This window comes from Lynx canadensis, chromosome B1, assembly GCF_007474595.2.
Source record: "Lynx canadensis isolate LIC74 chromosome B1, mLynCan4.pri.v2, whole genome shotgun sequence".
Classification (NCBI taxonomy): domain Eukaryota; kingdom Metazoa; phylum Chordata; class Mammalia; order Carnivora; family Felidae; genus Lynx; species Lynx canadensis.
This window is the reverse complement of record NC_044306.2, coordinates 5,233,956-5,261,596: the sequence shown is the minus strand read 5'-3', so window position 1 is coordinate 5,261,596 and position 27,641 is coordinate 5,233,956.

The window sequence follows — 27,641 nt, the reverse complement described above, 5'->3', positions numbered from 1 at the left end:
TATGCTTTTTTTTTTAACAAACAAATCCCCTTCTAATCATTCAACCAAAACTTAGAGACACCTATATTCATAATGTCAGAAATTTTAAGTGTTTTTCCTAAGTATCTCCCTATTATATACTTTTTCATAGTGTTCGTATAGAGCGCGCATATGCGTCTCAGTCTGCTCTGAAGGCTTAACACATGTGAATGAATATACAAACTATAGCATATCAACCCATACTGATAGATGGTTAATAAATAATAAGTAGACAATTGACGGACTGCAGATAGCAATATGGGTAGTGATAGATGAGCTTATAATTTCCCAGTGTTTATTTTGCATATGGAATAATCGTGTGTATGTGTGTGTGTGTGTGTGTGTGTGTTTGTAAATATTTTAGGTCAGCTACTTATTAGATATGTATTGTTGGTCCCTAATACTTAGTCAGTTGAACTTGAGATGGTTACATGAATTTATTAGAGCTTAAATTACTCCACCAATAGGCTGAATCTCTGTGTGCTATTTTTTAAATTTGTTTTTTATTTTAAGACAGAGAGAGACAGAGCGAGTGAGCAGGGAAGGGACAGAGAGGGAGGGAGGGAGAGAGAATCCCAAGCAGGCCCCACCATGACAGTGCAGAGACTGATGCAGTGTTGAAACCCACAAACTGTGAGATCACAACTTGAGCGGAAGTCAAGAGCCTGCAGACTGAATTCCTTTTTCATACTCCATCCTCTCTTGTCACGACTTTATCCACGCTGTTGATGTCTCATGAGTCTGTGTCATTTGGAAGTCAAGAGGGTGGGCGCCGGAACCAGACTGCCTCCCCACTTCCTAGTTCTGTGACCTCGGGCGACGCACATAATGCCTTCGTATGTGAACTGAGGGTGATAATAAGATCCCCTCGACAGGCTGTCGTGAGGATTTGCTGAGTTAATGCGTGCAGCGTTTTTGAAGAAAGACACAGGAAGGTTTCATAACTGTTGCTGAGATTGTTTTGTAAAGATGCCTGCTGGCGTAGGTGACACTGACGTGCAGAGGTGACCTGTCTGCCGCCCACCAAGCACCTGCTCTGCAGAGGCACCGATAAGAAGCAAAGCTGCGTGCTTTCTACCCTCGGTGCTTCAAAGCATCCTGCTGCCTTTTGTTCCCAAAAGGGAATCTGTTCTGTGGACCTCGTTTTGGGTTGTTTTTGGAGAAGTGGTGATAGGTTTATACTGATTCTGTAAGGCTGCTCTCAGGAGGGTTGGGACAGCAGATTTTTCCCAGAGAGCAGGGAAAAGGCAACGTTCTGTTTCTTCTTTTCTCCAAGTGTGGAGTGTTTAGCTTTATGATCCAGCCTGGGTATACACTGCAGTGATCACCACCACCAGGGTTATCCCCAGCACTACTCAGTTAACCCCCATCCCCTGTGGTAACCACTAGTCTGTTATCTGTGTCTATGCATTTGTTTTCCATCTTATTTTGTTTGTTCCTTAGGGTTTTTTTGTTTGTTTGTTTTTTGTTTTGTTTTGTTTTTAGATTCCACTGATTGAAATCATATGGCATTTGTCTTTCTCAGACTTACTTTGCTTAGCATAGTCCCCTCCAGGTCGACCCATGTTGCTGCAAATGGGGACGTTTCTTCCTTTGTATGCCTTGGTCCCCATACCATTTGAACTTCTCCAGAAAGGGAGAGTGGCCTTTATGGAATTCCATGTAGATAAATTCCCTTTATTTCATACATGATTTCCTAAATATTCTTTTCTTTTCCGTAAGTTTTTTAAATGTTTATTTTTGAGAAAGAGTGTGAGCAGGTGAGGGACAGAGAGAGGGGGAGACACAGAATCCGAAGCAGGCTCCAGGCTCCGAGCTGTCAGCACAGTGCCCGACGCGGGGCTCGAACCCACGAACCGTGAGATCATGACCTCAGCCGAAGCGGGATGCTGAACCGACTGAGCCCCCAGGCGCCCCCTAAATCTTCTTTACAAACCGTGCTGAAACGTAAGAGCTCAGCTGTGCAGACACTGTGCGCAATTCTAATTCACGCGCTTGGAAAGAAGATGCCCTTGCCCCCCGCCCCGTCCTCTGTCTACTTTCATGCATGGCAGGAAGCTCCATTTTCACGACTGACAAGTCCATTTCGACCGCCTCCGACTGTGAGGGAGAGAAGCCAGGCCCTTGACAAGGAGGCAATGACAACAGGTTGTCTAGGAGGGGTGGGGTAGGGGGTGCCCTTTGATGGCTCACGCTGGGCACATCTGAATTTCAAAACGTAAACATCTTAAGGCAATCCGGGAGCAGGGAATAAAGCTTGATCTCCGTGAGCGTGGAGGGAAGCTTCTTAGCGAATCCGTGCTGCTTCCCAGCCTGTTCCCGGGAGGCGCCCACCCCCAGCAGCTTCCAGCCCTCTGCACTCGCAGCCCCAGCCCGTAGCGATGGAGCTGTCCGTCCTGAAACTAGAAATGCCTGGTAGAAATTAAATAACAAAGTGGGAGAAAGGGCAGTGCTCTCCGTACGTCTGTGGTTGCTGACATGACTGCAACTGTCTTCTCTTTACACCAGGCTGCAAACTCGTTTTCAGAAACAGCTGCCCCCTTGCGTAGAGCGGCTGGCCGGCCCCTAACCCGGGTGACAACGGCTGGGGTGGATGGGGACTTGCCAAAGTCACGGCTCCCCGAGCCCTTGCTGTTGGAAGTGCATGGACACTAGCCTTTTTTTCTCTCTTCTTTTCCAAGGAAAGTGCTTCAGAGGCTCATTATTTTTGATTGTGAGCTTCCATCAGGGATTTTCGTTTGCTCTCATGGGTGGATTTCGTGGACTCTTAGCTCACTCAGTCGCGCCTGATGCGGGATGAGCGGGTGACCTGGAGAGGAAAACCTCGGTGGTCCCTCACTGCCTTATGGCACTGCGTTCCGAAAAAACTTTCGTTTTGCCTTTGTCTGGAAAGTTGGCCTTGAACTTTAAGACACTGTTCCCCTGGGTCAGGACCCCACCCCACCCCGGGCCATTTTCCCCTCCCTCCCCATTTTCCTTGGTGTTTGTTTCTTGGACTCTTCGCTCTGAGTCCGTGGTGTCTACTATGTGGGTGGCATCAAGGGCCTTTCATCTTATCCCCTGCCTCCAAGAACTTTCTGTTGTGGATTATTTCATATTCTAGCCAGGGGGATTAATTAGGGACTATTAATATTTCCGTTGTAAAGATTTAATCGTGTGTAATGATACATCTGTCCAGCCATACTGAGTTGAAATCAATCTGATAGAAAATTTGGTCTATCCCATAGAACTCAGGGTTCACTAATCTCTCAGGGGCCCACCACACACACTCAAGGTTTCCAAGGGCTTCAGAGACCTCATCCTACACATTTCATTCTACATTTTGTCTTGCTGTCATTGGCTCTTCTGGCGATGTAACATAATGTCATCGCCATTGGGGCAAGCCCTGTGGGCATCCTTGTTTCTTTTTTCCCTAACAGCCATTTTTTTTTTCATCTGAGTCTAGATTCGTCACCGTGCCCAATGGTTTTCTCATCCATTTATCACTTCCCCTCCCTCTTCTGTCTTCCCCTCTGTGCGCGCCTCACCCTCGAGCCATATCAGATGGTACGCCAGAAGAACGTGAAATTGAAAATGAATTATTGAAGGGATATTTACCACAGGCTATTCTGTGAGCGTGCTATCTGCTTTTAACCACTGTTCTACTTTATCAGCCTCCACCAAGGTAAGTGCCCTGCTCCCGCTGTCACCCACCTAGGAAAGCGCTGTATTAAGGCCCAGTTCATTTGTGAATACCTATTAGAAGCCCCACCTGACTTCCTGGGTTGCAGAGGGACCTGGCGTCTCATCTACATTTGTCTCATCTACATTTCTCCTGTCTTTGTTGTGACACCTTACGGGTTGCCTCACCCGGGAGGGCAGAGGTTGTGTTTTGGGTACCCGTGTTCCCAGAATCTATTATGGCATTGTTTGCTCAGTAAGAATGATTGAATTGAATCCTTACTAAGGAATTGCTCTGCTCATGCATATTTGAATTGTAATGGGAAACTCTAAAAGAAAGAAAGAAAGAGGAAGAGGAAGGAGAGAAAGAGACAGTTATTGAAGAATGACCCACTGTGGCTTTAGTGGATTGCTGGTAGAATTTATAGTGGGGAATGGTTCACGGAGGACACTTATCTTTCTAAAACGCTGTCTGTATTACCGTGGCTGTTGGCTGTAATTACTCAAGACCCAAATTCTTTGTCTTTGGAAGCAGAAGTTGTTGAAATGTTATGAGTGCTTAGTCATAACTCAGAGTAAGAGAGAATCTCTCACTTTGCAGGGAAGAATGAAATAGTATGACGTTACCCCGTCTCAAAAAGCTGGGAGACCACTGCAACCCAGGTGAGGGCTGTTTAGGAATACACATCGATTAATGCGTTATGTGATGCGTGCTTTCAGAGATTCAGTACAGACCGATGGTTTCAAACCAAAATTCAAATATTAGCTCCAATACAAGTTTCTAATATAACCTTGAGGAGTCAGCTAACAATTCTGTTTCAGGTTTTTAATTTGCAAGTTAGAATGTTACAGTATATGTCAAGTGCTGTGGAGTTTTAAAGCATCATGCTTTTTAAATGCACAATGAAGGTGTTTAATTACAGCTCCTTGATAGATTGGGAAATATTTGTTGAGCACTTGTTCTAGGCATTGTCTGAAATACAAAAAAAAAAAAAAAAAAAAAAAAAAGAAAAGAAAAAAAAAAAAAAAACGAATCAGGTCTGGATCTTGCTTCAGAGAGATTCATAGACTAAGGAAGATTAAAAGAAATGTAGGCTAATAATGGTAATCAAGGTAGGGGATATCCCATTTACATGAGAGAAGGAGTACTATAAGAGAAGAAAGAGAATTTGCCTGAGACTGCAGCGTCCTTCTGGATTGCTTTTGAGAGAGCGATGGGAGATGGGTAGGCTTTCTTTTTTTAAGTTTACTTATTTTGACAGAGAGAGGGAGAGAGAGAGAGAGAGAGAGAACATGAACAGGGGAGGGGCAGAGAGAGAGCAACAGAGAGAATCCCAAGCAGGCTCAGCATTGTTTGCATGGAGCCTGACACGGGGCTTGAAGTCCTGAACTCCAAGATCATCACCTGAGATGAAACCAAGAGTTGTACACTTAACCGACCGAGCCATCCAGGTGCCCCAAGACATGGGTAGGCTTTGAATATGTGAAGTTGAGAGAAGAAAGGGGTATCCCAATGAGGGAGGGATGATAGAAGAATGATCTAAAGATGGAGACACATGGCGTCCATGAATCTTGGACGCACACAGCACAGTAATGGGCTTTCCCCCTGATGGTGGAGAGGGAGGAGAGGATTTAAGGTTACATTTCTACCACAGAGGGTGGATGGGGCAACGAGAGGAGGATGGCACCAGTGTGGGTGAGGCACCAGGATGTCCTACAGAAACGAACAGCATCGTGAAAGGGCAAGAGAAAATGGGCTGGTGGATTATTGAATAAACTAACACCACCACTGAGTTATGGTAAATGAGTGATCACATAAATTATAGAAATCATTATACATGTATAAATATTCTACATCTATAGAGGTTTTCCTGTTTTTCTTTTTAAATGAATTTCTCATGTATTATGGAAGAAGTCACTGAAACAATGAGCCAGTTTGAGTTCATAATATAATAAATCCATCGTGAGACTTGGGAGAGCTTTGTGAACATGATGAATTATCGGAAGAATTACAAGGTCTTGCTACCATGTTGGCCTCATTAGGGCTCCACAGATGCAAAAGACAGCCGGCCAGGCAGAATCCTTATCACCTTCCACCCTTCCTATGACATTACTTCTGCTAAACGTCATCAATTGACAGTCCAAAATGTATCCCCAGACTCAGAAGGAAGGGACTTAAGTTCTTCCTCTTGGTGGGGCGTGTCAAGATTCTGTAAGAGCCTCCGGGGCCAGAAATATCATGGAGACCACTTTGGGAAAATTCATTCTACCCATTTGCCTCTTGTTTCTTAGAGTGTCCGGTTCCATTTCATAGATCATGTGTTTCCTGTGCTTTACTATAGGGATTTACTAGGCATGTTAGCCCACTGGGGCTGGCGTGATAGAATACCACAGACTGGGTGGCTTTACCAGCAGAAATGTGTTTTCTCCCAGCTCTAGAAGCTAAAAGTCCGAAATCAAGGTGTTGGCAGGTGTGGTTTCTCCTGAGGCCTCTCTCCTTGACCCACGCACAAGGCTGCCTTCTCCCAGTGTCCTCACAGGGTCCCTCCTCTGAGCCTGTGTTTGAATACTGGATGAGACCAGTTGTACTGGATGAGACCCACCCTGATGACCTCATTTTAACTTAATCTCTTTTAAAGACCCCATCTCTAAATATATTCACATTCTGAGGTCCTGCCCGTTAGGACTGCAGCACATGATTTGGTGGGGGGTGCACAATTCAGGTCCATAACACTAGCCCTGCTTCTAAGTTTGTCTGCCATGGTTTTCAGTACCTTGAAAGGAAAATGGAACCAAGGAGGAGAATAAGAGAGACGCTATCCTTAGGAAATGTGGAAGATGCTGGAACAGAAGGTGCAGATTGGGGGCGGGTGGGGGAGGGGCGCCCATGCAAGAAGAAGTGATAGGAAGTGGACCCAGCTGGGCAGTCATTATGGACCCCGACAAATAAGAAGCAGGATTTTTGTAAGGCGGGAGAGGACAGGCTGTGAGGATACATGAGTATGTGGGAACATGTGGTCCCTGACAGCCTGGCAGAAATCCTTGGCATCTCAGAGAGCCCGGCCTTGAGAAATGGGAGGGGGGTGGTCAGGAAGCGTACTTGCAACTTAATGACTTAGCTAGCTATGGAGGTTACCTTGGGCTCGAAGTTAAGTCCTCAAGTATAAAATATTTGATTCCGTTTTTCTCCAATTAAAAATTGTTTTACCCGATAAACATTTTGAATTTACAATGGGAAGTCTAAAGGATGCACAAAAACCAGAGGCTCCTTTTAATTTTCTGAATGATTAGGCTTCTCCAAGTGAATAGAAAAATAACACTTTAGCATTGATGGTACTTCGAACCTGTAAAGCTAATCTGTAGGTTACAAATCTATATAGACATTCATTTTAAAAGAATCAAGTATTTAAGTACATAACAGTGCAGAAAACACTGTTTTTTTTTCTTTTTTTAACTCTTGCCCTCAAAAATTTAAATCACTTTGGGGATAAAAGATACATATGCATGAAATAAAACAACACAGAGTGTTTTCTGGTGACCCGTAATTGGTGGTAGAGAAAATACTGGTGAAAGTGGTCTGAGTGGGAAGAAGTGATGTTAGAATGATCTGATTTGAGAAGATGCAGCTGGACTCGGAAGGTTTGATAATTTGTAATCCGAGAAGAATTACGGGAAAGATTTTCCAAGTTTGAGAAAAAGCCTGAGCGAAGCTCTGATGGTAGAATGATTGTACAATTTCTGTTATTTTAGGAAAAGTAGGAAAGTAAACCCACATGGCCAACTTAACTACTCTGTTCATTTTCCATAATATTACAAATAAAATGAATAAGAAATCACATTCTCCACGTTTCAGATTTGTTTGACTTGCCTGAACACAGACAAGCAAAATATAATCTGTATTTAAAATGCTAATTTGGCCTTTAAGATTGAACAATATTAATTAAGATGAATTAGAGCCAACTTGTCTGTCAGGTCCACCAATTAATACATATGGCCATTAGATTTCAGTCCGATTGCCTGATGAAAACATTAGCACACAGGTGAAATGATTCGAAACAAGGATACTTCCAACTCTGTGTTAAAAATCTTGAATATTGTGGACTCCAAAGAATGTGTTTACATGCTCCGGTTGTACCAATGTGTTAACCATTGCACTTGAAGTACACGCAGAGTTCCTTTCTTGTAATAAACACTTAGACTCTACGATGGAGTTCTGGGGTGGAGTGAAGTAGGCATTTAGGCTGCCTATCACCACTCTTTAAATGATTTATGCTATAGGTTAAAGGCGAGGAATTGTTCGTCATCCACAAAATACACTGTGGAATCCTGGAACTGAATGCCACAGGAGATTTATCCTATCTTTTGTGATTATTATTATTATTAATTCCAAGACAAGTCAACAAATGACTACCTAAGAAGGACAGAGAAGAAACACGCACACGATAGTGGCATAGACTGGAAAACGTGTGCTAGTAAACTGTCAAGAGACATCCTGAAATGTGGAGATCAAGTCCTTGACTGTTCGCCCCGTAAGTGCAGAAATTCTGGCACGTCCATTGTCTCCAGAGCCATGGATTTGACTCCTTTCTGTAAATCAGTTACAAACTAATCGATCGACAACTTGCTCAAATATGTAAAATAAGGTAGCAATAAGACGGTATGCTTATTTGAGTCTCCTGACAATTTAAAACATTATGTAATAAGTTATATATAAAAGAGGTATTATTTGGTGAACATTAGATATTTGTTGAAATAGTGCAAAAGCAAACGTCTGTAACTCTGACAGATTAGCAATTCCAGGTCTTAGCTGACTTTGCCAACTCTTTCAGATCTGCTACAAGCAGGTAGAAAGAATAATGGTTTCCCATAAGAAATGGCAAGTGTTGGCGAGGATGTAGAGAAAAAGGAACCCCCGTGCACTGTTGATGGCAATGCAAACCGGGGCAGCCAAAAGGAAAAACAATATGGGAGTTCCTAAAAAAAATTAAAAATGAAATCACCATATGATTTGCTAATTTCACTACTGGATATTTGCCCAAAGAAAGTGAAAACACTAATGTGACAAGAGATGTGCAACCCTAAATTTGTTGCAGCATCATTTCCAATAGCCATGATACAGAAGCGACCCAAGTGTCAACAGACGTGGGGATAAAGAAGTGGTAAATGTATGCACAACGGAATATTACCAGGCCATAAGAAATGAAACTGTGCCATTTTCAACAACTTGGATGGAACTAGAGTGTCTTCTAAGTGAACTGTGTCAGAGAAAGAAATACCGTATGATTTCGCTTCTATATGGAAGTTAAGAAACAAACAAGCAAAGGGAAAAAAGAGAGAGAGAGACAAACAAAGAAACAGACTCTTAGTTATAGAGAATAAACTGATGGTTACCAGAGGGGAGGTGAATTGGGGGTAGGTAAAATAGGTTGCGTGGATTAAGAGCACACTGACCGTGATGAGCACTGAGTAATGCGTAGAGTTGTTGAGTCACCATATTGTACGCCTGAATCTATCGTAACACTGTATGTTAACCATACACGCTGGAACGGAAAACACAAGAGTGATGGTTTCCATCACTCTGGGTTCTGAAGAATATATCTTTAACACAATACTTCCCTCTCACCATAAGGGGTTAGGGTCCCGAAACGCACAGTGGGAAGATAGACGTTAAGGGAACAAAATGGGCTCAGAGGATGGGAGTATATCACCATTCAATCTGTTAAAACCCCAACATAAAACAACAGTATATGAAATAAAACTGGGTAACAGCATTTCATGTTCCACTAGTCAGATTAGGGCCTGTGCTCTTCATTATGTCTAGGGCGTAAGGAGACTCTAGCCTTCCTTTGTGGCATAGACGTTGGGAGCTCACTACCTAGAAGCCCTCTCCTACGAGCTTCCTGGCTCGTGACAAGGCCTCTCTCATTTTGCGTGTTCATTTGTGAATGGGAATCCTCATAGTTACCCAACTCAGCAGTTTGCTGTGATGGATACATGGAAATCTGCACGGAGGCACCGTGAAGCCCTCAACAAAAGCTCATCCCTACTGATACCACCATTATTATTATTGTCATCCTTAATAACACTTCTGTTGTCATGTAGAAGCTTTCGCCTCCGCAGATCCACTGATGCCTGCAAGTTTCCTTTTTTACACGGTGCAGACTGTGAAGGGCGTTTCCTTTTGTTTTGTTTTGGGTCTTTTCCTTCATCTTAACCGGAGACGGCAGTGAGTCGTCTGCAGTGCTTTGAGTCTCCAAGTTCCATGGTCAGGGGCCGCTCAGAGCTTCCTGTGAGGGTTGTGTTGAAACTGAGCCTGGCACACCAGGAAATAGGGTTGTGCTTCATACATTGCCAGAAATTCCTAGGAGCCCAGAGTGTGGAAGTAACAGATCGCACGGTACATATACGCTGCTGCGGAAACACACATACCCAGGTACATACATCCTATACCGCGTGTGCGTGTGCACGCACATGTGTGCAGTCAGGGCCTTTCTGAATACCTTGCTTTGAGCCACGCTTAGGGTAATTTACGGAATCTCGCAGATGCCTAGTTTGGAAATGGTCTGATTCACTTCAGTGTTTCCAATTGCTGTGGTTGAGTCATTTCTGCAAACACCCTTCAGAATCATGAGAATAGAACGCTCTTCTCCCCTAGAATAGGAACTCTGTAAGACCAGAGATCGTTTCACCGCTGTATCCTTAGCCGCAAGATGGATTCTTGGCTAAGTAGGTGTGGCAGATGGTGAGTATCAGTGGGATAGAGGAAAAACGGGCTGGCAGATTTAGCTCCATCAGGGTTTCCTCTTGGCCAAAGTTTATAGCACTGGCCCTTTATATTCCTTTGTTTTTAAGTTTATTTGTTTTGAGGGAGAGTATGTGTAAGTAGGGGAGGGGGAGAGAGAGGGGGAGAGAGAGGGTAAGTAGGGGAGAGGGAGAGAGAAAGAGGGAGAGAGAGAATCCCCAGCAGGTTCCTCACTGTCAGCATGGAGCTCGATGCGGGGCTCGAACTCATGAACCACGACATCATGGCCTGAACCAAAGTCGGTTCATTAACCGACTTCAACACCCAGGCTCCCCGCCCTTTATATTTCAAGACAAAGCTCCTTTCTTCCTAAAAGGAAATCACAGTTATGCTTTTTATTGTCTTAAAGGAATAGGAATGTCATGACTTCCTTTTCTCAAGATTTTGTTTTCTTTTTACAAAAATATTCACTTTTTCTCTGCCTTATGGATGACTTCTTTTGTTCTGCTCTTAATCCCTGACTTCATCTTTGACTAGCTCTTGCCCATGAGAGTATTTTAAAGTTTGTGTATGTCAGGTGTATGGGATTCATTACTGTTTACCACAGTTTCAAGAGGACTCGTAAAATAGTATGCTATCTATCTGGTAACTCTCAAATTATCACTACTTCTGCTCCTGCCTGAAAACTTTTTGTCACCAAAATAACCCTCAAGATAATCGGGAATGTGTTGATTTTACAGTTTATTTTCAGAATTTTGTAGATTTTATTGCAACTCCCCAATGAAAAAAAAATAGTTAACGCATATGCAAAAGTGTTTTACAAGCTACAAAGAACGATAAAAGAACTAGGTGATAATGTCACTATTTATTGTACCTTTTCACAAGGCACAGATGTGTCCCCAAATTATTCTAATGTGTCTCATAGATGCCTATTCCATTTTTATGTATGTAGATGGGTAAGGATGAAAATAATAAAACGAGACCATTGTAGACTATCACTTCACAGAGATGTTCTGAATCTATCAGTACAATGAACAAATTGTGGTCATCCACAGAAATTATGTTGGTGTTTTGAAGTTTTAAATCCCTGCAAACCATTGACACAAAGAAAAGAAGCATCTTATTTGCTAAAGGTTCTGACACCCCTAAATAGCATGGTGGCTATTTGAGATACTTGCTCAATTTTTGGAAAACCCACAATTTGGATTGATTTTTGCATTATTTTGTAGTATCTCACACACAAAAATCTTAGTTGGTATTATGTTTATTTAAGGGTACACATTTGAATAAAGGGTTAGCTGTTAGGATTTCTAAGGCATATTTACGCTATGCCTGCTTTATGAAGAAATCCTTTCTCCATATGATTGTGAGGAAGAAAATGTCCAGTTGGGGTGGAGGGTGCCCTAACTCAGCACCTGCTACATCATTGTCCCAACTGGAAGGAGTCTGTAAATTAGTTTTGAGTTAAAATGCAGGCCATTTTACTTAAAAAAAAATTTTTTTAATGTTTATTCAATATTGAGAGACAGAGCATGAGCGGGGGAGGGGCAGAGAGAGAGAAGGAGACCCAGAATCGGAAGCAGGCTCCAGGCCCTGAGCTGTCAGCCCAGAGCCCGATGCGGGGCTTGAACTCACAAGCCTTGAGATCATGACCTGAGCCGAAGTCAGATGCTCAACCGACTTAGCCACTCAGGGGCCCCCAAATGCAGGCCTTTCTTAAAGCCTTTTGCCACATTCTATAAATCTGTCCTTTTATAAAATCGACTTTCCCACTGGCACATTAAGTACTCTAGAGGCTTGACGCTGGATCTCATTCATCTTTGCACCTTCTGTGCTCATTGTTGAAGAAAGTTACACTGCATTCATCTGTGGAAGCCTTTGAAACTGGAGACCCTTCACCCTTCTTACCTAAGGAGGCTTTGCCTTTATTTTTGGAAAAGTCATTCTCTTTGCCCGTTCTTCTCAAACTTAGGGAAGGCTCTACCACGACTCCTGATGCCCCGCTCTTTTTCCAGAAACAGAAACTGGAATGATGACGGACACGTGAGACCTCACGTGGGCCTGATTAGCCAGCTTGGAGTTTGTCCATGTCTTCTCGCTCCTCTGTGACCCCCTTGTCATCCTGCCTTTAGGGAGCTACTTCTTCACAGCTTTCCCAATGAGGTTGATCTGAAGGGAAATTTTGTTAAGGATCTCTCTCTCTCTCTCTCTCTCTCTCTCTCTCTCTCTTTCTTCCCTAAACATCACGATGGCATTTTGGGTTTGTTTATCTTGCTCTTTGAACAGTGATGAGCCAACAGAAATCGAATGTAAGAGTAACTCTTTTCTTATATTTAAATATAGAAATTGCATTTTCTTTTTTTAAGTGTATTTTGAGAGAGAGACAGACAGGCAGACAGACAGACAATATGAATGCATGCACGAATGAGGGAGGGGCAGAGAGAGAGAGAGTGGAAGAGAGAGAATCCCAAGCGGCCTCTGTGTTGTCAGTGCAGATCCCAACGACTAAGCCACCCAAGTGCCCCAGTAATTGTATTTCTTTAAAAAAAAAATCATGGTGGTGGGGACACCTGGGTGGCTCAGTTGGTTAAGCATCAGACTCTTGATTCCAGCTCAGGTCATGATCTCACGGTTGGTGAAATTGAGCCCCATGTCGGGCTCTGCCCTGACAGCATGGAGCCTGCTTGGGATTCTCTCTCTCCCTCTCTCTGTGCCCCTTTCCTGCTCATGCATGTGCACTCTCTCTAAATGAATAAATAAACTTAAAGAATATTTTAAAAAGTATAGAACCTTTAGGCAAAGACAAGTACATTGCATGTAAAGTGACAGCTCTTGATAAAGATGCTGCTGTAACAGGACATGTTTGCCTGGAGATGTGAATTCTGAGGGAACGTAGGGTAGGATTCTATATAATGTGGCACGTTTTAACAGTTTTGTTCAGCACACTTTTACTGATGCCTACAATGTGGCTGGATGTCTAGGATGTAAGTGCGTGTGCACACATGCGTACACAGATACACAACATTCAGCCATTTTGTACTAAGACAACTTTTTAGAGCAGTTTTAGATTCTCAGCAAAATTAAGAGGAAGGTACAGAGCTTTCCCATATGGCCCTTGCCCCACTGCAGGCGCAGCGTCCCGCATTATCAACATCGCCCACCAGAGGGTGCATTTGTCACAGTGAACGTAGGTCCTTATCACCCACAGTCCAGTTTACATTAAGGTCCCTCTTGGACATGGACATCCTATGGGTTTGGACAAATGTATAATGACGTATATCCACCATTAAAGTGTCACGCAGAATACTTTCACTGTCCTAAAAACCCTCTGTGCCCCACCTGTTCATCCCCCCGCCCCCAACCCCCTCACTCTTTTAAGTCCGTAATTTACTAAGTGAAATCTGTTAGGAGAGAATATTATGTACCACAAAGAAGTCAATAAAGCCATGAAAAACCAGCGATGCTTATGGAAATTAGAAAAAGCATCACAAACTAGGTAGCATTTATGTTGGACCACGGAGAAAAAGAGAATTATTCCAGGTGGTGAAAATCTGGGTTTTTCTGGTCTGTACAAACCTAAAGAGCTTTCAGATGGAACAGTGAGCTCACAGATGTGTGAAGCATTTGGTGTGGTTCTTTGCAAGAAGGAGATGGTCAAGGGTGAGGATGGGAAAGGAGGTTAGGACTGGGTAGGAATGGGTCTTGCACCTCATGAGAGGGGACGTAGATTTCATGCTGTAGTCACTGGCGAGGCATTGGGCTTTAACAGAAGGATGGCATAATCAAGTGTAGTTTGGGGACGATTTTATTAGAAGATGGAAGACGTTAGAGGGAAGGAAAGACTGTAAAAGTAGGTGATCAGATGGCAGTTATTACAACAGTACAGGAGAGAGATTCTATTCAGGAGGCAAGGTCACTCCCAGTGTGATAATTACTGTTGATAAATCTTGTAAATATATTTGCAGATGGGGCACCTGGGTGGCTCAGTCAGTTAGGCAGCCGACTTTGGCTCAGGTCATGGTCTCGGGGTCCATCAGTTCAAGCCCCATGTCAGGCTCTGTGCTCACAGCTCAGAGCCTGGAGCCTGCTTTGGATTCCATGTCTCCCTCTCTCTCTCTGCCTCTCCCCTTCTTGCACTCTGTCTCTGTGAAAAATAGATGAAAAGCATTAAATATTTTTAAATATATTTGTGTATTACAGGGAGAATCATGGCAGAAGTTAGACAGGATCGTGGGTATTTGACACTGGGTTTTCATCTTGTTTTCCTGAATATTTCTCTCTTCTTAATAAGCATTTGATAAACACTTGAAGAAAATATGTTTAAGAGACCACAGCTTTGGACACATAAGATGTGAGCATAACCAAAACAACAAGCCCATCTAGCACTTTGGGATATACCCGCACTTGATTCAAGGACAGCGAGGAGATTTATAGTCTGGGGATGAAGATCCCTTACGATCTTTGTGGTCCTGGGATAGTAAATTACCAACCTCTTCTCTGTATGGAAGACTTCGGGATACCTCCCCTTATTCTTCCCATCGCCAGTGCCTGCAGGTTGGATTGGACACCTAGGACAAGGGTGAGGTCTGGTAGAAAGTAAGAAGATATGAGATCATTTAGATGTGACTTCACATTACAAGGTAAGGGCCGCACAGCTTGGTTTGGCCTCCCCAGTCAGGAGAGCAGAAAAAGATGGGAGCCTGATGAGGCCTTGGCATCTGCAAAGAGAGCAGATTTTCCTGAAGTGTCGCCAGAGAGCACATTCTTGAGAAAATAAGAAAAAGGTTGTGGCAAGAGGTAAAATATGACTGAGCTCCAATGCAGACTTAATGCCAGGGTCTTTCTACATGCCCTGTATTTCGTCACCACTAGGTTTCAGATTGTCATTTGGAACCCGAAACTCACCTGTTTGCTGGCTCTTAGTTATACTAAAATTCCTGTATTGTGGGTCCGCTCAGCCTTCTGGGGATGGTCCCAGAGCCTGATGTATTTTTTTTAAATTTTTTTTAACGTTTATTTATTTTTGAGACAGAGAGAGACAGAGCATGAACGGGGGAGGGGCAGAGAGAGAGGGAGACACAGAATCGGAAGCAGGCTCCAGGCTCTGAGCCATCAGCCCATAGCCTGACGCAGGGCTCGAACTCGCGGACCGCGAGATCGTGACCTGAGCTGAAGTCAGACACTTAACCGACTGAGCCACCCAGGCGCCCCGAGCCTGATGTATTTAGCTTTGATTCTTCAAAGTAATAAGAACCAAGGGTCCTCATTTTGCTCTTTATTAACCATATGCTGAGTTAATGAGTAAACGTTTCTGTTTTTAGAAACTCTATAAAGAAGCAATTGCTTAGAGAAATTAGAAATGTCCTTCCCCCCACCCCCACCCCCCCCATGGAGCCTGCTAGCTCTGGAAACTTTGAAGATCTCCTGTAGAGGTGAATGAGTTTGCATCCCTGTTAGAGTCTCCCGGAGCCCACATACTAAGGATTTGGGCATCTTCCATGAGGGACAAAATAATCTCTTTGAGTAAAAGAGGTTGGCTGGTCCGGAAAGATCATTTACAACGTGCTTAAGTCAGGCAGAAGCTTAACTCCATTTAGCCCTTTTAAGTTGGGTGTGGAGGATCCATCGCTGGGGCTGGAAGGAATCAGATGTTCGTCTTTGTGCCTTTGACAGTTTTCCATACTAGTTAATTTTTGGCATCGGAACCAGTCTACCCTGCCTTTTCAACAGTCATGTGGTGTCAACAGGTTTTCAGGGGAGTGATTCATCCTAGATTGGAAGATTTGCAGGAGAGAGGATTCCACAACCTTTATTGCTAAATCATTTTGACGTTTAACAACGTTCCCTGCCAGGAAGTTCTTTCTTCTATCTGAGGGGTCAGCAGCCTCGGGCAGGAGTTCTCCATCGTTTGATTAAGAGGAGATCCTTTTCATTTCATGGAGCTTTAAGGTAACTAGCGGGAGGAACAGAGGGTTGTGAAACATGTTTGACATGAGGGGGTATTCACTCTTCCCTGGTGGGAATCCTAAGACACCTTGGAGGAGGGTATCCAGGTGGATGTATGTAAAAGGGGAGACATAGGCGTGGACACAGAGTGGCCTGCATCGGTGAGGGGCTGCTGGGTCTCAGTGCCATTCATCTACTGTGGCTGGTCAAGGGCGAGTATCAGGTTAGAAATAAAAACTAGAGAGAAAATGACAAGCAAAGGAAAAAATGGGATCCACAGCAGCTGCTCAACATTCACTTCTCTATTGCTGTGTTCCTTTCTCCCCCCTCCCCAACTCTTGCTTTTGGTGTCAGTGTCCCAGTGAGTCCTTTTTTTATTACAGGTGACTGGAAAGTAGTCCGTTTCTGACAATCACTGCAATCTTCAGATTTTCAGACTGCCTCCGTGAAGCACTTAGAATTTTCTCCAAGTCATCCTGTTCTTTCTGCTTTTCTTTTCTGCCTACTTGTCTTAATTACAACAGAGCAAGCGAGACCGGAGATCCATCCATGCTCTGCCCAGAATGCTCAGTCCCTTTACCCATGGGACTCAACCCATGCCATATCTGTCCATTAGCATCACTTTCTTGCATTGCTTTTTTGGCCGTGGAAACTGCTAGGATTGAAATAGCTTCTAAATTACTTATTTAAGATTCACTCATTTCCTACTGTGCTGTGAGATGAGTGGATTGGGTGACAAAGCCATCATCAGAGCGTCCACAGTGCTCTGCTCTTAGCGGCTGAAGCCGGGCGTCTTCCCTGTGCTTAGCAGCAGGTGCACTGAAGACACAATCAGATGACAGCCTTACTCTGGTCAGAAGCCAATGAAGTATTCAGTTTTCTTGTCTCTGTGTTTATTTATTAAGACCAGAAAAGACTACCATGACATGGAGTGTTCTGGCTTTGCATGGTCACTGAATTGGTGATTAATCTTGCTTTATAGCTTTCTTTTCAAGAATATCACTCAGGTTACTTTTTGTTTCCTTAGTATTCTCAAGAGATATAGAATAAACACATGGCCTTGTCTCCGTCTTCAAAGAGCTCTTATTTCAGTTGAGAGAGATAAATAATACACAGGAGATGGAACTAGAATGCAGGACGTGACAATGAATAAGTCATAAAACACGTGAGGCAGAGCACTAGGTCTGAGGAAAGCCCACTGAAGACCGTGCTGTTCTTGAAGTTTCGATGCAAAAGACTTAGGTTGAGTCCCTGGGTTCCATTTGGTGCAGAAGGAGGAAGAGGGCATTGGACAGTCTGTTATACCGTGCGCTGAACTGTAGGAAATCAAGTGGGAGATCAAGGCTCTGGCAGGACTACATTACCTCTGAAGCCTGGATTGGAATTCTGTGCTTCTGGTGTCCCACTGGCATCTTTGGGACTCCTTGGCTTGTGGCTACATTCCTCCACTCTGCCTTCATCATTGTACAGTGCTCTCCCCATGTGCCTCTGTCTTGACAGGGCCATCTTCTTACGAATACGGGGCACGTTGGTCTAGAAACCCACCCTATCCCTCCTCTTAACCCGTCATCCTAAAGAATTACATATGCAAAACCTTCCTTCCAGATAAGGTCACGTTCTGATTTAGGGGTGGGTTAGGACTTCAACATGTCTTTTTTTTGGGGGGGGGGGTGGATGGCACACAGTTCATCCCGTAACAAGGGATGAAGTCACACAGTCTGAAAAGAATTACAATTGCTTTTCCATCTTTAATTTGTATTCTTCCAAATTTTTTAGGTCTAGATTACACAACGAAAATCTTCAGAAAAATATTAAGTAATGTAACGATAAAGGATTTTCCTCTCTTTCCCCATTTAGGCTGAGTGTCATATATTTAAGTCGACTTTGACCAGATTTGAACAACTCTAGTTTTAAAAGCCAGGTGATTAATTGGTGGTATCATCGGAGAGGGGGCTCTCTCCTGGCACACTCAACCCTTTGTCTGTCCTCCTTATTAGTGCTATTAATGGCATAGAAAGATGAATACTTAACTGATACAGTATTGATAACACGTAGTTCGTATGCCAACTGAAGTTAAGAAAACAAAAATAAATATAAAATCATTTATTTAAGTTTTTTTTTTAAGATCAACCTTCTAATTCTCCAAAAAGGTCTTCTTGGCTATGAAACCTAATGGAAAAAAGAGCAGAAGCTTTTGATATAGCTGTCAAAACTCATTGCAACCATGGAGACGATCGGCATAAATGTAATATGCAGAGAATTCAAAGCATCATCGAATCCTTAGTGCCTCATGAAATGAGGACATGCACAAGAAGGGTTAAGCTCGGAGATAGTTGACCAAGAAAGTAAATTTGGTAAGGTGAGATAGTAGGTGAGCAAAGACGGCTTTAACGCAGTACTTGGAGATCTGAGGTCCCTGTATTTCTTTCAGGTGCCGTCTCTGATATTGCAAATCCAGGGTAGGTAGCCGTCAGAGACCGTAGGAATGCTGATGTGGTACCTGGGAGGGCTGACGGTCTCCAGGGACAAGGAGATAAGTCTGGAAGGCACCACTGCATTCATAATCGATATACATCCTTCAATTCACTGTCTCTTCTCCTGATTTTTTTTTTCCCATCTCACCACTGGTTAGAATTGTAGGGCGGTTTGCTGCAACTCCAAATGAGATGATGCACTTGGGCTCCTAGAGCATTTTACCCTCTCGTTTTTCAATTAGCAAACGGTGAGCAAAATAAATGCACCCACCTCACACCGACAGGTGACATTAACTCTCGTCTCCCGTAGATGGTGCTGTTGAAGCTAAAAGCACAGTTGAGTGCACTGTTGTCATTCTGAGGAAGGTTTCTGGGGTCCTTTTCTTGTCTTCCAAAGATCTCTTGTTTGTGAATGGATATGACTTGTGCTTGCTGTTTTGTTAAGAATAGTTTTGCTCCTGGGGCACCTGGGTGGCTGAGCTCATTCGGTTAAGCATCTGACTCTTGATTTCGGCTTAGGTCAGGATCCCAGGGTCATGGGATTGAGCCCACATTGGGCTCTATGCTGAGCGTGCAGCCTGCTTAAGATTCTCTCTCTCCTCTCTCTCTCTCTCTCCTTCTCTCCCTCTCCCCCTCTCCGCCTTTTCCCTTCTTCCCCCTCTTTGCCCCTCCACTGCTTGCATGCTCTGTCTCCAAGAAAGAGAACAAAAATAGTTTTTTTCCTCATCTATGATTTTAATAAAAGTGCAAAATCCTTAGTCTGCAATCAAGTGTTCTTGACATACTGACCAGCCTTCAAAGCAATTTAAACCCTCATGGATATTCAATGTTGAGAATTCAGTGGCTTCTAAAAATTCAACATAAATACACTAGACTCTGTTATAAAGCTAATATTGCTATAACTCAGGAATTCTGTTTAGACCACTATTTGACAGAATTGGATAGCTTAATGGGGACTTAAGATTAATGAATTAGAATGTATTTAGGAAAAAAATGAAATCTGATTGCAAGTATGTTTTCTTTTCTCCCCCCCCCACCCTTTTCTATATCTATGACCTCTGGCCTTATTAATTACTCTGAATGCCTTGTGTCCACTAATTCCCCATTACCGTGTCCCCTGGATTCTTGTCGAACTTTCTGCTCACACTTCCTTCATCCTTTCACTGTTTTTTCACCATACATTTATGGTGCACTTGCCCTGTTCCAGAACTGCAGCAGACCGTGGCTAGATCAAGAAAGTAAAATGGAGAATGAAACAGAGTCTCTGCATTCACAGGTTTTGCAATCCAGTAGAGGTGGTAAATACATCACAGAATGAGCGCACTGTTTAATAAGTACTGTCCGCCTTCGGATTCCCAGCCCAGTAAGCCACAGATATTAATCACTCAATAAATGAGTGATGGCTAATCCCATTACTCTAGACAATCTTGCTATTTAAATATTATAAAATGCACTCAGTGAGGGTGGGGGGAGAAGCCCCTGGACATTTTGTTAACAGAAAAGGAAGGGCCACAGCCTCTTAGGAAAGACTTAAGCAGAAAATATTGCACACGTGGTCACTGGGTGTCATTTTCGCTGAAAGTCAACCTCACAGATAGGAGTTTCATCAGGCTGAAGGCAAATGGTTTCCTGAAAAGGATTTATTCAGTTCGCATTTGGGATTTTCTGTTTGCTGTCTGATATGCATGAGTGTGTTCATTGTTTTGCTGAGACCACACCGTGTTCCAAGTGTTCTTTGTATTAATAAACACCACGCTGATGACTCTCCTGTTATTTTTGTAACCTGATGAAGCAACACTTAATATTAACTATTCTTGACTCACATTAATACATGGAATTTGCAAATTAGAGTCAACTATGATTTGCAAATTAAAGTTCATTAGAAAGTCTTAATACAGCACCTCCTAAAAAGTCCAAAACACTTTGCAAAGAAAGAGCCAATTTAGAAGTCACCATTTTCCAAGTGCTTTTTGGCAAGCCATTATTCCTCAGAGCTGTCCTCAGGATTGGAGGGAAGAGAGATATTCACACTGTAAGTGAGGACTTAAAAAGTGACGATAGGCCTTCTTTTCCTAAATACTCAGTATGCTACCCTGGCGCTCTCTTTCGAGTAACCAAAATTCATAATTTGAGAAACTACAATAGCGGCTCACTGAAAAGAAAAATGGCTTCAGAAGGAATTTCAGAAATTATACACCAGAAAATATTACAATATAATTTACCTAGTTAATGGAATCGAGGAATAGCATAACCTTCTTGATGCATGCTGAAGAAGTATCTGACAGGATGCGCTAGCCAGAAATTAAAAATAGAAGACAGGGGTGCCTGGGTGGCTCAATTGGTTAAGCATCTGGCTTCGGCTCCGGTCATGATCTCAGTTTGTGCGTTCGAGCCCGGTGTCGGGCTCTGTGCTGACAGCTTAGAGCCTGCAGCCTGCTTCGGATTCCATGTCTCCCTCTCTCTCTGCTCCTCCCCCGCTCATGCTCTGTCTCTCTCTCCTTCAAAAATAAATAAAAACATTAAAAAAATTTTTTAAATAGAAGAGAGCTCCTTTTATATACACCACTAAGATATCCTGCAACAAAGAGCATATGCAAGATGGAAATTTTTGACTCAGTATTTCTAAGAAATGTCTAAGAACAAGGCAGAAATGTTTCTATGATCAAGGAAAGAATGTTCTTCAACATAGAACTAGAAGTTCTAGGCAAGGCAATAAAAATGAGTATGAATTAGGCAGTAGAAAAATTGGAATAAAAAATAACTTGCAGAAGACATGGTTATGTGATTTTGCAATTAAATATGTAACTAGCCAAATATTAGAAAAAAATTAAAAAGAATTAGGTAAAATATTTGGATATGTAATCCATTTACAAAAAGTGTCTATGGCACTAAAAGTCTAGAAAAGATATTATGAAAAAAACCACAAAATCTTCAAAGAATAAATAGAAATTGACATCACAAAGTATGCGCTAGATATTTGTGGGGTGGAATTTAAATTCTGTTAAAGGATCTTAAAAGTTAGCTAAAATAAGGACAGTTATATTTGTATTAATTTCTAAATTCAATGCGATTTCAATGAAAGTTTCTACAATTTGGTTTTGCTAAGGAAGTTGAAAAGTGGCTCTTATTATCTTTTTGACTCTTCAATTTATATTTTCCTAAAGTCTGTAACCTAGAACACATAAATATCTAGGACAGTTTGAAAAATAAGATCAAAGGAGATAAAATCACTATTAAATACTAATACATAAAATACTGGAGTAAAAACACAGTATGTAGTAAATTACAGAAACAGACAAATAAATTAATGAAAGGTCTAGAAATCCTAAGGAAGAGACCAAGAATAGAAGAACTTGGTATACCATGTCTCAAGTGAAACCTCGAATTATTGAGAAAAAGATGAATCGTAGATTATATTGGGCAAACTAGCTAATTAAGGTGAATTTTCAGATAGAATCCCCATATCATACATATTCAAAATAAATCCCAATGAATTAGTGACTGAAATATATAAAACTCTTAGACTAATGGAAAAAAATTAATGTTTTTATAACCCTTTGGGGAGATGAATTTATTAGTTTTAAAAAGAAAACACAATTTTAACTCACAGGCAAATACTCCAGTGGATACGAATACAGCAAAATTAACGATTTCTGGTCAACAGCGGTCATCTTTACAAAGTCAAAAGAGAAGTAATACCGGGAGAAGAATTGGCGTTATCTAATACTAACAAGAAATGAGTATCTCGAATGCACAAGGAGATTCTGTAAAGTAAAACTCGATAGGAAGAAATTTGGATGGCTAGGATATAATTGGAGAGACACCCGACTTCGGTAGTCATCAGGGGGCTGAAACAGAAGGAGTAAGGAGACATAAGTGTTACCCACAAGATTAAAAAAAGAAAATTCAGAAAAATGGCAGTGCCAGTGTGGAGGTCTGGGAAGAGATAGTTGCTGCATTGCTAATTGTTCTCAACTTAAAATAGATCCTTTAGGTTGGTCTTATTCCAGTGCGACTGCTGTCTTTATACCAAAGAGAAATTTGGCCTCAGAGACAGACACGCATGGAGACAAGATGAGGTGATGGCAGACTGGCACGAGGTGGCCACGTGCCCGGAGCAATGGGTCCATAAGCCGAGAAACACCAAGAATGGTGGCCAACACCAGATGCTGGGACGGGACCAGAGAGGGTTCCCTAGAGCACTGTGCTGCTAACACCTTGATCTCCCAAGAAATTTCTGTTGTCGAAGCCACCAAGTTTTGGTACTGTGTAACCAAATACACTAATTTTATGTACCAAGAAAATTCAACTAATTTTATTTAAATTGGTGGAGAGTAACCCAACAGTACTCCGTTATGTACTTGCCATAGTACCGTGAAGATCTCATTGAAAGGGGAACACACAGCAGAAAATCTCTCCCATGGTGGCTACACAGGACAAGCTCAAACTTAACTTACGAAACATACGTATAGGAACAAAGAGCTGAGGGCCGTGCGGTCCTTCATCATAGAACTGGGATAAGAACAATAGGATCCTATTATGGGATGTTACTGAGTAGACAGAAATAATGCTAGCTTTGCATAAAGCAATAGGGATGTTTTTGGTTTTTTTTTAACACGGCTTTCTGTGCGTGGAACTTGTTTTGTGAAGTGTTTGCCTATCAAATACAGTGTTTTCTTTAATAACTATTTTACTGTTTTAATCAAACACATATACATTTCCAGTACTTTTTAACAGCATTGGACATTTTAGGAGTGCTATAAAGACTTTCAAAGAAAACACAATTTTTATTGTGTCAAAGTTTTTTTCAGACCTCCAATAGTATCACTTCAGATCTCTGACGCCCCTTAAGGTAGGAAAGTTGCGACTCATTTGGTTTTTATCACCTATGCCATATCTACACACAGCGTGACCTTTATAGAAGATAAATGTAAAAGGTTGAGGGAAAATGGGTTTTGATTAGCTTGAGATTTTGAAAATTATAAGAAAAATATTAAATGAATAGAAATTTCGTATAGTGGAATTGTGTTAAATAGTTTTGAGAGAGAATTTCTTACCAAATTAGAAATTTGAGATCTAGAGAGATAGAGTCAGTCCCAGTTTGAAATCATTCATCGTTCTGAGTGATGTTTACTCCCTGATGCTTCCCCTTATCTGCAAAGAATGCTGATATTATTAGGTGGCCTCTAACACAAGAAGTATCCCTTTCTTTGGAGCAACATTTGAAGAGAATAAATTAGTACTATTTCTGAAATGCTCCCAAAAGTTTATTCTGGAAGAGGAAAGAGCTCAATCTCCTTGACATTTTGTCCCAGATTTTCTTAGGCTAATTTTATCTCACAAGGATCCCTCGAAACATGACATATTCAATGAGCAAGCTCCTTTTGAGGTGTTTTGTTTTGTTTTGTTGTTTTGCTTTGTTTTGGCTCAGCCAAATCATCTGCTCTATAAGAAAACTGGGAGTTAGAGGTCACTTATTAATGTGGTTCAGCTTGTCGCAGAAGATTTGAAATTGTGCCTAGCCCTGTACCTAAAGCCCATGGTTGTGCTGTCTTACCATTTCCCCCTAAACTGGAAGAGCCTTGATCTCTAGGGAGATAGTTTCCAAGGCTTGTTACACTTGAACATTTGTATTTAGATGCTCACCAAAGTTGATCTAGGAATTTTACCCTGTATACAAAGTGACAGTGTGATTTATCGGCCAAACCAGGGCACTTTTGAGAGGGAAAGAGGAGTACTAGATAAATCCAACATCAAAACCACAGAGAGAAACTGGGATGGTCTGTGACCAATTGGGTCCTGCATTCACCCGCTACTTATGGACATAACATTTGCTGTGAAGACAGAGTCATAAATTGATGGTGGTGAAGGCCCAGGACAAGCGCAATAATAAAAAGAAGGGTTTTAATCCTGAAAAAGCCTTATCATCTTTTATTTTCTCGAAAGTCATTAAATAATGTTTTGGCTCATGATAGAAATTAGGTGTTAATTAAGAATGATTTAAGAGGCTTACACTAAGCATGTTGAAGACATTTCTTTCGAATCTGTTTCAGGGTGAGTTACAGGCTTCACGGAATAGACGTGTTGATTATGGAAAGAATAGTACAGCAAGATAATATGGTATGTAGCTAACGGATGAAACAGCATCCTTCCCTTCTTCACCCCCGAATTTAGCAAATGCTTTACCTAAAGTCAGCTCTGCTACTACACATCCAGTCAGGCACTGAACAAAAACGTAATGCAGTTTTAAAAGGTTTTATGGTGTGTGTGTGTGTGTGTGTGTGTGTGGTTACAAGTGATGTTCAAAATCATTCTTTGAAATGTTCCCAGCCCTAAATTTTTCAAAGGTGTGATGACTACCATAGAATTCCCCACGTTTCTGCCCCTCCTACGTGCCTTTTTATCTTTTGTCAGCCATGATGACGTCTGCACAGGAAGGAAGGGACACTGATCTCGACCGCTTGAATTTGTCCACCTGATGACTTCGTGAAAATATGACTGAGTATTTGGCCAACCCTGGTACTAAGAGTCCTATAAATTTGATTTTATCCTTTGGATTATTTCTTTCCTTACTGTGGGGAGTTACAAAAACACTGCTAATTGACTGTCACTACTAATAAGCTATTTGCAAGCATTGGGTGTTGATTTCATGCTGTTTGATGCTAGAGGTCAGAGCTATGTGTGCGCTGATCAGATATTTTCAGGAAACAAGACACGGAATGCGTTTGGCGGTGTTGGTGCTGTGTGCACATGCAAGCGGTCACCCTTGCTTTCTTGGTTGGTAAGTCACCTTTAAGTCAAGGCAAGGGGTCTCCCTTCTCTCTAGAAATTGAGAGCCACGAGATCATTTGCATCCCCGAATTGTGGTGGCCTAGAGAACATTGCAATAGATATCCTTAGAAGTTGGAGGAGCTCAGTCTCTCTTTGAGAAAGGGGATAACTGGATGCTTTCTTCTGAAGATTGAATATGAAAATTGGTTCTTTTTTAGACACACGGAGAGAAAGGGGATGGTTTTCTTCCCTGTGTCTGTGTGAGTCAGATATCTGTGTGTGTGTATCGTTTCTGGCAGCTTCTTTGACAGTTGTGTGATATCATTTCAGCATAAATTACTCTAAAATCTTTGGCCACTCATGCTTTCCAGCAGCCAGTGCACATATCTCTAGGACCCAGACACCCTAAGGACGTCTAAGATATGGGGAGGCGGCTCACTAAGTTTGGAAAGGGCATTGATTTTGTGCCCTGTCACTGACCAGACAGCGGTATCTGTTTTATTTAGAAGTCATCTAGATTATGCTAGCACAAGAACCACGTATATTCTCCATACTTGCCTTTAGTGATATCATACAGAAGAATAATATCTATAAAGAGGATAGAGTCCACAATTTTAAAATTTAGGTTGTTAAGGAACAGATGTTATTTCATTAACACAGATTTCTGTCCAAATTAGGAATCTAAAAACTTTAGCTTTAAATTGTGAATCTTCTGTTATTAAGAAAAAGACATATTCACTTAAAAAAATGATCCCCAATCCATCCTCCCTAGAGAAATCTTATATAATTCAAACTTTAGGCATCAAAAAGTCATTTTAATATCTTCAGTATATTAGTGAAGATACTAAATATAGTATATTTAGTGAATCCTTTGAGTAATGTAAAAAGAGTTCTTATTTACTTCTAAATGTTTTATGTGTTTTCTATTTTTTAATTATTTAAAACATAATTATATAATACTTTATAAGTAGAAAAATAAAGATGCAGATAAGCAAGAAATTCAATGTTAATTCCACCAACCAGCAAGAATAACTATTAACGCAGGTGATGTGCATCGTTCCAGAATTACTTCAGAATGCACACGCGCGCGCACACACACACACACACACACACACACACACATAGTAACATTTTTTAAGGGATTTCTGTACTTAGGGGACCTGAAAGGGAAAACTGTACTTAACTCTTGGTGACTGCCCTTTCGCTCTAATTAGTATATTATCCATGTAGATGTGTTTTGTTGTTTTTTAATGGTTCTATCCTTAACACTTTTAAGACAATCGACAGTCTCACAAGATTCCTTCATTTGTTTGTTTACAAATTATAAGGCATATTTTTTCTTCATTGAACTCAAAGTGCTTGGATATTGCTACTTGGAAGCAATTCTGTAGGCAGAGTGTGCATGTGGAATTATTTTTAATTGGTGCACAGGAAGAAGCATGGCTTGTGCCTTAAGACCCAAACCTCACGTTCGAAACTATAGACACAATTGTTTCTAAAATAAGTTGCTTGTGATATAATTCGTGCTTCATTGCTAGGAGAGCAATTTTTTTTTTGTAACTTGTAACTTCCTTTCGTTCTTAAAACAGAAAGATGATCCATCCATACGCGGTGCCAGCTTGGCATCCTATCTGAGGCATTTGTGAATTGGGACTTATGCTCTCAGAGCCTCTCATGGCTCGCGATCCCCTTCTGTTTCTGCAAAGTCACGGTAGCTTTGTCAAATCTTCTTAGTTCAAGGGATGCCTTCCCTTGGTCTGTCTTTGCCTTCTGCAGCTAATTCCTAATGGTTTCACATAACTCATTAACTCTTTGGGTGTAATTATTATTTCAGTATTACAGATTATAATATATATGACAAAAATACTTCAAAATTATCGGTAACAACACATCATAATAGGAAGGTGTATCATCTGCCTAACCATGTTGTCAGATGTGATGAACTACACATTAAAATCGCCGCCATTTTAAAATGTCTGTCACAACTCATTAGATTTTGATTATTCATCTGAACCAAAGGTGTATATCAT